A 10,687-nucleotide genomic window follows, 5' to 3' on the forward strand; every position below is an offset into this window, starting at 1 on the left:
CTGTCTGGACCTACGGAATCCAACTATGGGGAACAGCAAGTAACTCCAACATTGAAATACTCCAACGCTTTCAATCGAAAGCGCTAAGATCCCTAATTGACGCACCTTGGTATGTAACCAATGAAACAATACACCGCGACCTCAAGATACCCACCGTCAAAGAGGAAATAGCAAAATATAGCGACAGATATAGCAAAAGAATCAACAAACACCGAAACCCCCTAATCACTGGACTACTCGATACGACGGACCAGATTCGCAGGCTGAAGAGGCACTACCCGCTAGACCTAAACGTTAGATTCATTTAATTATCCAAATTAAGCATATGCACTTACTTATAATACTTATAAATTATACCTATCTATAATAAGTATTAACTTATTGTAAATAAACAGCCATGTCACTGCGCCACGCCAGAAAAATTACTGAAAATTCTCAACGCGAGAATTGATTGTAATTTCAACAAATAAATAAAAAAAAAAAAAAAAAGAAAGAAAAAGTTTAGTTGCTAAATAACATGTGGATGACTACTCCCAGCGTGATGCCATCTTCGAGTCTCAACCAAGTGGCGATCAGTCAGGTTGCAACTGATCGGTTGATATTAGGTGAAGTAAAAAGTTCTGAGCGCTTTTTCGCTTTATTTCGACGATGAAATTAACATAGTCAAGATTATTCGATTTAGATTAAATATGCGCCGTTTTGTTCGATTACTTTTGTCCATTTTGAAGGCAATTTCATAATTCCGCGGTTGAAGAAGTCCTCGTCCCTATTGGTAAAAAACTTGACCAGCTCATTTTCACAAGCCTCTCTTGAGGCCAGTTTTGTACCATCAAGAAAATTTTGCAAAAACTTAAAAAGGTGATAATCGCTTGGTGCCAGGTCTGGACTGTACGGCGGATGCGATAGAACCTCCCAGCCAAGCTCTCGGAGCTTCTGACGCGTCGTTAAAGATGTGTGCGGCCTGGCGTTGTCTTGATGGAACACAACACCTTTCCTATTGGCCAATTCTGGCCGCTTCTGGTCGATCGCCTGCTTCAGTCTGGTCAGTTGTTGACAATAGAGGTCCGAATTAAGTGTTTGCCCCGATGGGAGCAGCTCATAATGGATGATTCCCTTCCAATCCCACCAAACACACAATAAAACCTTCTTGGCCGTTAATCCACGCTTGGCGATCGTTTGGGCCGGCCCACCGCGATTGGACCACGATCTTTTTCGGCTGTTGTTCTCGTATGTGACCCATTTTTCATCGCCAGTCACCATCCGCTTCAAAAATGGGTCGATTTCGTTACGTCTCAACAAAGAATCGCAGGCATCAATTCGGTCCAAAAGGTTCTTTTGCGTCAATTCATGTGGCACCCATACGTCGAGCTTCTTCTTGAGACCAGCCTTATGCAAATGGTTCCAAACGGTTTTCTGGCTAATCTTCAGTTCCTGGGCAATGGAATAAGTGCTCACATGCCGGTCCGACTCGACGATTTCCATGATTTTATCCACATTTTCGACGATTGGCCTACCAGAGCGTGCCTCATCTTCGACGTCCATATTACCAGAACGGAATCGTTGGAACCACCGCTTTGCTGTTGCATTCGATACTGTACTGGGTCCATAAACAGCACAAATTTTTTTGGCCGCCTGCTCCGCCTTTTCACCTTGGTCGTAGTGGTACTGAAGAATGTATCGAATTTTCTCTTTTTTTATCTCCATTTTCGAACGCTGTAACACACAACTGGCTTCACCGAACACAAAACTGACAAAGAACCTTTTTGATGCGTAATATCACCTTGAAATCGGTGTATACTATGACTCGATGCGATGTGCACATCGTGAGATATGGCTCACTAAAGACATCTAGCGAAAAACGCTCAGAACTTTTTACTTAACCTAATATCACGAACTTTGAACGAGATTAACGCTCAAGGTGGAAGTAAATTAAAGATGCCGAGTATGTTTAGGTTATTTACTTTCACTCTTTGGTATACACGAAGAGAATCACTAGCACTTTATGATACAGAATAATGTTATGTTTATTTAATACGGTTTAGTGTAACACGAAGAGTATAACGTTCTGATCAAGATTGTTGTAAGATTCTCTGTTAAGGAAAATATTAGGTTGGTATGATCACTAGTTCCTACATGCAAAGTTGGTACGACTTCTAACGACGCTCTTTTGTTTTGGCGTCCGCCATGTGTTAATTATCTGAGTGTATCCGGTGAATACAGAATATATTAATTGAATCTGTGTGAATCAATTAAATATCCAACTCCAAAACCTATTATTTCAAATCTTGTAGTTGTCTATTCTCATGGGCGCATATTCTCTGGTATTGCCGACTGATACCAGATATTTACTTTAGACGTGACCCATCGGGCACTTAGGGTGTTTATGAGCCACGTCGTAAGGTTTACAACTTGGTAGGTAGGAAATTCGGAGTTTCCCAAGAAAGGCAGAGGTGTTATCCGAGTCATAAACGGATAGGAGACAATTGTAAATGAAAGGCATTTTTGCAAATATTTTTTCTGAATGAACTCTTCACTACCAATAGAATCAAATTGAACTCTACTTACATAAATAACATGTTTCAGCGATTTTAGAAATTTGGTAAGAGGATAAAACAATCTTGAATGGATAGAATCGTTTCAACAGCCAAAAAGAAAGGTTAGGAGAATTGTATAAACATGAAGTTGGAGTTAATTGTAAATTTAGTATAGTTTAAGTTATTCTGCTGTAGATTTCTTTGGGCCTTTTTTATTTTTTGTACTTTTGTAATCTTTTTTATTTAATTTAATCTTGTTTGTAATCTTTTTTTTAATCTTTTTTATTCACTTCCAGTATTATTCAATAACCAACTGAAATACAACAGCACACCTTACAGAATTCATATTTAGTAATTCAAATTTTGAAGAAATGTGTAGAAGAAAATGTTTAATACGTTTGTTGCAATACAACGATATTAATCTTATACAGATGAGGTGATGAACGGATTCTTCCCTTCGTTGCCCAGCGATATCCCCACTAGCGTGCGTTCGTGAGATGTACCGCGGCGGGTGGTGCGTGCATGCTCTTCCGAGAATTCGGCGGAAGAAGCGTAAGGATATGGATGGCACATAGGGCACTTCGGTGTCGCGCTTTGACGGCGCAGCGCTTTGTATCGCGAAGCCGCTGGAAGGTTCAGTGGCACGTGCCGCCACACAGCATTTACACAGGTCACACTCATTACTGCATAGAGAGTGGGGTTCAAAATCTTTTCAGGCGCCATGGGTCAGTAAGTCAGTCAGTCTGAGAATAACTTTTTTTTTTTTTTTTTTTTTTTTTTTACGTGGAGAAATCCTCATGGACACCCGCTAGCGGGTAGTGTCGGACTCTTACCGACTAAAACTCCACGGTGGCCTGTCCTGACGCCTGAGTCGAGATGCACCCGGGATCTCTCCCGAATTACTACCGGTTACCCCCGGGCGTCTATCTCTCCTTTCGTCGAAGGGAGGCGTCCTGTTCTTCTTCTTGGACCGCTAGGGGGGGACCACGCCCCCTAGCGCCTCGCTCCTACTGCTCCGTCCTGGGACCCCGTCCCCTGAAGCCTCTTCCTGGTTTCCACGCGCTGCTACGGTGGGCGCGGCGGCGCCGGTGGTGGCGTCGCGCCCCTGTGGCGCGCGGTATTCCTGGGGCGCTGCGATGTCCTGGACGGGTCGCGAGCTCGTTCCCTGATTCTTTCCGCCCGCTCCTTCGCCAGCATCACCTGCTCGCAGTAGGTGCGGACAGCGGCGTACTCCTGGCGCCCTCTGAGCATGGCTGCAACGACCGCTTCTGGGGCTAAGCTCTCGCCGATTTCGAGCCGTAGGACGCGTCGTGGTTCCGCCCACGCCGGACAGAACTCCAGCGTGTGCTGCGCCGTGTCCTCCTCTTCCTCGAGTCTGAGAATAACTAGCCAACTGTCAACATTCCATAACACTCACTTATATTTTTGGTTCTGTAATTTTTTGTTTAATAAATATCACATAATATTATTTTAACATAAACATTGTGTCTTCCACAGATTATTAATCTTAATTTCAAGATTAAATTCTAACAACGTTAAAGATGAAAATTACCAACGATAGAAAAAGGACCCTAATGTTTGTAAGATATTATTTCATTGTAATTCTAGCAGTTGAACATAATTTTAAATAAAAAAATAATTATTTAATGCAATGAAATCACTAAACTGTAATTGAAGTGTAAGTCTAATTGACAAACCTTTGTATTTTGACGAATTAGAATCTATCAGCTATACAAAAAAAAAACAAATTTTACAAAGTGCTTCTCTGGGCACTAAAGGCATCCGTTATCGACTTATCGCTCGTAATATACAAAAAGGAAGTACTGTCTGCTTAGGAATGGAAAAATCTGTTTAATGCTCTTTACGTGCAATTTCATGCACGTTTACACCAACAGTTTTAAAAATGAAAATCTTGGAACAGGAGCCGCTGCCCTTACTAAAAACAAATTAATTAAATATGGATTCAGAAACGAGGATATACGCAAAGATTTAAAAGTTCCAACAGTCAAAGAAGAAATCGGCAGGTACGCGGAAAAGAACAAGGAAAGGACGGCAACACATCCAAATGAGCTGGCTGCTAAAGCGAGCAAAACTCTCATAAAAAAAGAGCTAAAGAGAAAACACATCACTGACCTCACTAAAGAAATAAAATAGACAAACTAGAATATGGTATCCCGCCATCCACTTTTTATTATCTAGTAATAAAGCTAGAAAAATTTACCAAATGTCCAACTGGACAAATTGTAAAGTACAAATTAAATAATGAAAAAAAAAAGAAAAAGGCCTGAATGATTTCAATAGTATTTGTACGATTGAAACATGTACATTGATCATTTTTTCAGATTTCCACTATTTATCAAATCTAAGATGCGAAGCATGGCAATGTACATAGTAATTCACGAATTATATGACAAATTAGTCAAATGTGGGAAGATAGTAACAATAGCGTGGGTTTCTTCACATCTATGAATTCATATTCAGGGATTCATATCTATGAATCTTGGCGGTTAATCGAACTTTGACAACTTATAAAATGACGGTATGAGCAGTTTAATTGACAAAATGGTAACCAACAGTTAATACTTATAAAATTTTCACTAACTTGATTTCGATTTGACAGACGAACTGGCAGAATGATGGTGTGAACACTTCGATTTGATAAATTTTTTTTTTTTTATTTGAATTTTACAATTTGTCCAGTAGGACATTTGGTAAAATATTATAGCGGTATACTAATATAACATGTGGGTGGCTACCCCCAGCGGGGTACCATCATCGTGTTTGTTAGATTATGTCCTTGTGAGGTCTGTTGGGTGTTTCCTTTTTAATCTTCTTTTTATGCTTGATGTGTCGACCGTTTCCGCTGCCAGCCGGTTTGGGTGCGTTGCTATTCTTTCTCTGTACCTTCTTGCACTTCTGTTAATCTCCTCCTTGACCGTTGGTATTCCCAGGTCTTTCCGAATGTCCTCGTTTCTAACGTACCATGACGCGTTTACTATTGTTCTGAATATTTTAGATTGCGTTGCCGCTATTTTGGTTATATGGCTCATTGCTGCTGTTCCCCATAGTGCTATTCGGTACGTCCAGATTGGTTTTATGACCATTTTATGTATTTTTAGTTTGTTTTCTACGCTTAGTTTGGATTTTCGACTTGTTAGCCAGTACATTTGTCTCCTTGCCATCTGTATTTTGTCTATTGTTGCTTTAATATGCTGTTTCCATGTGAGTCGTGTATCTAAGTGGAGTCCTAGGTATTTGACTTGCCTTGTTTGTATTATGTGTGTGCCGTTTAGTACAATGTTTGGTGGTTTCTGTTTTCGCAGTGTGAATGTAATGTGTTTGCATTTATCGGAGTTTGCTTTAATTTGTTTTGCTTGAAGCCACATTTCTATTTTTGTGATATGTTCTTGTAGTAATGTAACTGCTGTTGCAGGGTTAGTGTGCCTGACTAGTACAGCTGTATCATCCGCGAATGTCAGTATTTTGCTATTGTTAGTTGTCGGTATGTTGGCCGTGTATAATGTGTATAAAATTGGTCCTAGGACGCTTCCTTGCGGAACTCCTGCCTTGATTTCTTTAACTTCAGAGTATGTGTCTTTGATTTTTACTATGAAGCTTCTGCTGCTTAAGTATGATTTGATTAATTGGTATATCTGCTCCGGGAACTGTTTCCTGATTGATTGTAGTATGCTAGTGTGGTTTATTTTATCGAATGCTTTTTCGATGTCCATAAAGAGTGCCGTGCAGTATTGTTTTGTTTCCAGCGCCTGTAGGATTTCATTGACGAGTCTGTGCGTTTGTTCTATTGTGGAGTGTTTGTTTCTGAATCCGAATTGGTGATCCGGTATTAGATGGTTCTTCTCTATTATTGGTTTTATCCGGTCGTAGATTATTTTCTCTAGTATCTTGGAGAACACCGGAAGTAGTGAGATTGGTCGGTAGGACTTGATTTCGTGTGGGTCCTTGCCTGGTTTGGGTATCATTATGATTTGTGCCAGTTTCCAAGTTTTTGGAAAGTATTGTATTCTTAGTATTGCGTTAACTATTATTGTGATTTGTCTTATCGCTTTTGGCGGAAGGTTTTTCAAGATTTTGCCGTTAATTAGGTCGATTCCCGGTGCTTTATTACTTTTTGTTTTCTCAATTATGTTTCTGATTTCTTGTGCTGTTGCTTTGGGTATGGTGTAGTGATTGTCAGTTGGTGTACTAGTAGTTAGCGCATCCTCGTCCGTATGACTATTGTAGTTGCTGTTGTTGATGTTGTGTGGGGTGAATGTGTTGCATAGGTGGTTGGAAAATTCTTCAGCTTGCTCTTCGTTGCTTCTTGCCCATGTGTTGTCTGCTCTTCTGATTGCTGGTACCATTTTTGTTGTCTTCTTTATTGTTTTTGTGGCTTTCCATGGGGAGTAGTTGTAGTTCTCGTGAGCAGATAGTGACTCGATGAACTTTGTGAACTCGTTGTTGTTGTGCTCTTTTATTTTGTTTTTTATTTCTTTTGTGAGTTTGTTTAGGTGTTTTTTGTTTTCTTGTGTTCTGCGTTTTTGCCATTTTGCTTTCGCTTTTCTTTTTTCTCTAATTTTTTCGAGGATGTCTAATGGAACTGTTTTTGTTTGTCTGTTGGTTGTTTCAGGTATAGTGGTTGCCCTTGCTGCTTCTTGGATAGTTTCTGTGAGCGTTGTTACTGCTTGATCGATGTGTTCGGGTGTTTTCAGTGGGATGTTGCAGCTGATTTTTCTCTCTATTATTTCCTTGAATATTTGCCATTTGGTGGTTTTATTGCATAGCTTCTCTGTGCTGCTGTAAAGTATTGGTTTGTTTCTGTATGTAATTATTATGGGCGTATGGTTGGAGGTAAGCTCGAGGCTGGGTGCTATGTTTAGTTTATTTCTGTTTAGATGTATAACGGGCCCTCGGGCTAGCTGAACATGTACTGCGGAGACGCATCGACATCTGGCAATCATCTTACTCGAAGAATAGAGTCTGCGTATGGCGAGCTACGGGACAGAGACAGTTGGAATGTTTACTGTCGAGTGTTACAACTATTTCCTTTTTAAGGAGAGCTATAGAATTATTTCATGTCTTTGTTAGACAAAGCGTTCATCCCGTGACCGCGGCTACGTTCGGCAACTGGCTGTCGCCTCGAGCCCAAGCTAATTATCACAACTCTCAAACAATTACAATCGGATTGAATAACTACAATTGTTTAATTACAGCTATAGTAGACTCTAGGTTACAATGTTGCGGAATTATCCAAAATTCGAAAGGCTCCGGTGTTCTTTCATCTCCGACATATATATGTCAGCCATGTCACTGCGCCACGCCAGAAAAATTACTGAAAATTCTCAACGCGAGAATTGATTGTAATTTCAACAAATAAAAAAAAAAAAGACATATATATGTGTTCCATCCTTGTCTACGGTAGTGTTAAACATGTCTCCTTCCGTACAACAAAAAAAATTTTTTTTTTTTTTTTTTACGTGGAGGAAATCTTCATAGACACCTCTTACCACCCTTGTGCAGACGGGTAGAAGGTAGTGCCGGATTCTTACCGGCTAAAACCTCCACGGGCGGGACGACGGTAGACTAGTGCGCGAGTGTGGCCCTCGGGCCCCCGGGTGCTTAACACCAAACACCTTTACCAAGCGCACTCCCAGAAAGTACGCCCACACCACAAGCAAGGGAGGGGCTGGCCGCTTGCCTGTTGTAAGCAGAAATTTTGGTTTTCCGTCTCTTTATCCCGCTCGTCATATACCGAGGATTCGAACTCGCGACGCGTCACCTTTAAATCTGGGCCTTAACGACCGTAGCCATCTGCCCCGCCGAGCTTCTAGCTCATTGGAAAGTATTTGATTCTTATTGTGGTAATGTACATCATAGGAAGTATTCTAATTAGCCTCTTGAAGGAGATGTACATTTTTCATAGCCCTCTCTAAATACAAGGGGTAAAGGTAAATAATTCCCTCAATTAAATCATTATTACTAAATCTATTATGAAGCTCTTAATAATATATTTTTGCTGCTATTTAATTCTTGTAGTAAGAGATGGCCGTTCTAAAATAATTCCTGCTTCTTCTAATGCACTTATTTTCAAGATGCCTAGCCTTGCGTTTTCCATCGCACTGTCAGAAATTTTATAACATATGGGATTAGCATAAGTTATAAATAGGTCTAATTAATAATTTGTAACAGAAAATTTTAACCTCAAGATTTAGGTCAGATGCAAACGATCGAATTTGCAACAAATGACCGCAACGGCAATGGGTTGGAAGAGCAAGAAAATACATATGTATGTATCCCGTACTTTCGTTGCGGGAGGGATAGGAATTTCGTGATGAAACGCAGAGGCTGCCAAGTATCATTGACGCGTTGTTGGAGTACCGCTCCTATTGCGTAATCGGAAGCATCGACTACGAAGCTAACGGACGCGCCTGGAATCGGATGCGCTAACATTGTTGCGTTAGCTAAGGCGCGCTTCGACTCGCGGAAGTTCTTTTCAGTTTGATCGGACCACTCAATAGTCGTATTGCACTTTGTTGTGTCTTTTAACAAGTCCTTGAGCGGTTGTAGAATATGCGCTACCCCCGGTATGAAACGTCGATAAAAGTTGATCATACCGAAGTATCTTCGCAGTTCCTTAACAGTACCAGGTCGCGGTGCCTTGATTATCGCGTCAACGCGTTCAGCCAGAGGTTTTGTCCCCTCCGCGGTAACGGTATAGCCAAGAAATTGAATTTCGCGCACGCCGAATTCGCATTTTGCGAGGTTTATAACGACCCCGTATTCGTCGAGGCGATTGAACAAAATCCGCAAGTGTTGGCGGTGTTGTTCCTCGGTGTCGGACGCGATAAAAAAATCATCGATATACGCGTAGACGAAATCGAGGCCTCCCGTGATTTCGTCCACGAATCTTTGGCACGTTTGGGCGGCGTTTCGGAGTCCAAACATCATACTAGTCGCTTCGAAAAGGCCGAAAGGGGTAGTAATCGCAGTTTTCGGTACGTCCTCCGGCGCGATGGGAATTCGATGGTAAGCGCGCACGAGATCGATTTTGGAAAAAATCCGACATATAGACGGGCCAGTCTTCGTAATTCTATAAATAGACTCATGGCTTCGAAACTCTGTTGTAATGTTACGCTGCCAGAGTGTGGATCTGGATTAGTATATCCTTATATTTATACTTACAGTTACACTTATACTCAAATATATTTCTGTTACGCATTCATCATACGTGCCCCGAACAGGTAACTTCAACAAAGATTTTTTTTTCTTTTTTTTTTTCTTCGAAGATACACTTTTTTTTAATTTTTATTTAAAATTTCACATTCACAATTTGTCTAATTTGGACATTTGGTAGAATTTTTTATCTGTTTGATTATCATGTGGGTGGCTACCCCCAATGGGGTACCATCATCGTGTTTGTTAGGTTATGTTCTTTGTGAGATCTAGAATAAATATACATGGATGACATTTTCTCTACTGACTACTCTAAGAAGTCGGCCCTACTAAAACAATAACAAGCGATTTGTGCAAGGTCGGCGGTTCCAATTTATGCGAATGGCTTTCAAATGAGCTGAGGCTGATGTCAAACGTGTTGATTTATTTAATGACGAGACGAGTGAATACTCGTGATAGTCAGATATATTAAAAATCGCTCTAAGTACAGAATACCATTAGATCCAACTAGAATCAAACATATTATAAATTATTATAATCCAAGTTACAGTACCACGCCAAAAGAATTTACTTATAATTCTCAACGAGAATTGATTGTAAATAGTCTACCAAATAAATAAAAAGTACAAAATACAGAGTTAGTATATTACGCATTATACTTATCTATAATAAGTAATAACTATTTATAAATAATTAGCCATGTTACTGCGCCACGCCAGAAAAACTACTGAAAATTCTCAACGCGAGAAGTGATTGTAATTTTAATAAATATTTAAAAAAAAAGTATATTACGTTGTAATCGTCGTTTGCTCAATGCTACTCGCTATAATGATACTGGTTAATGAATGTTCTAGAGCGCATTCTCGCCTATTTATATTGATCAGAGAAGTTTGAATTCGATTCCGGTTGATGGTTGCAAGTAGCGGTCATGTTGTTTTGTCCGGAGTTTGTTTACTTTTAAATCTCATACATCGAAACGG

The 10,687-nt window shown here is 40.3% G+C and overlaps 1 pseudogene; it reads right to left on the minus strand.

Annotated features, from left to right (window-relative positions):
- Positions 1–7,909: 7,909 nt before the first annotated feature.
- Positions 7,910–7,985, minus strand: LOC117213253 (annotated as a pseudogene).
- Between the last annotated feature and the right edge of the window lie 2,702 nt (positions 7,986–10,687).

This window comes from Bombus bifarius, unplaced genomic scaffold, assembly GCF_011952205.1.
Source record: "Bombus bifarius isolate JDL3187 unplaced genomic scaffold, Bbif_JDL3187 scf7180000008561_frag, whole genome shotgun sequence".
Taxonomy (NCBI): Eukaryota; Metazoa; Arthropoda; class Insecta; order Hymenoptera; family Apidae; genus Bombus; species Bombus bifarius.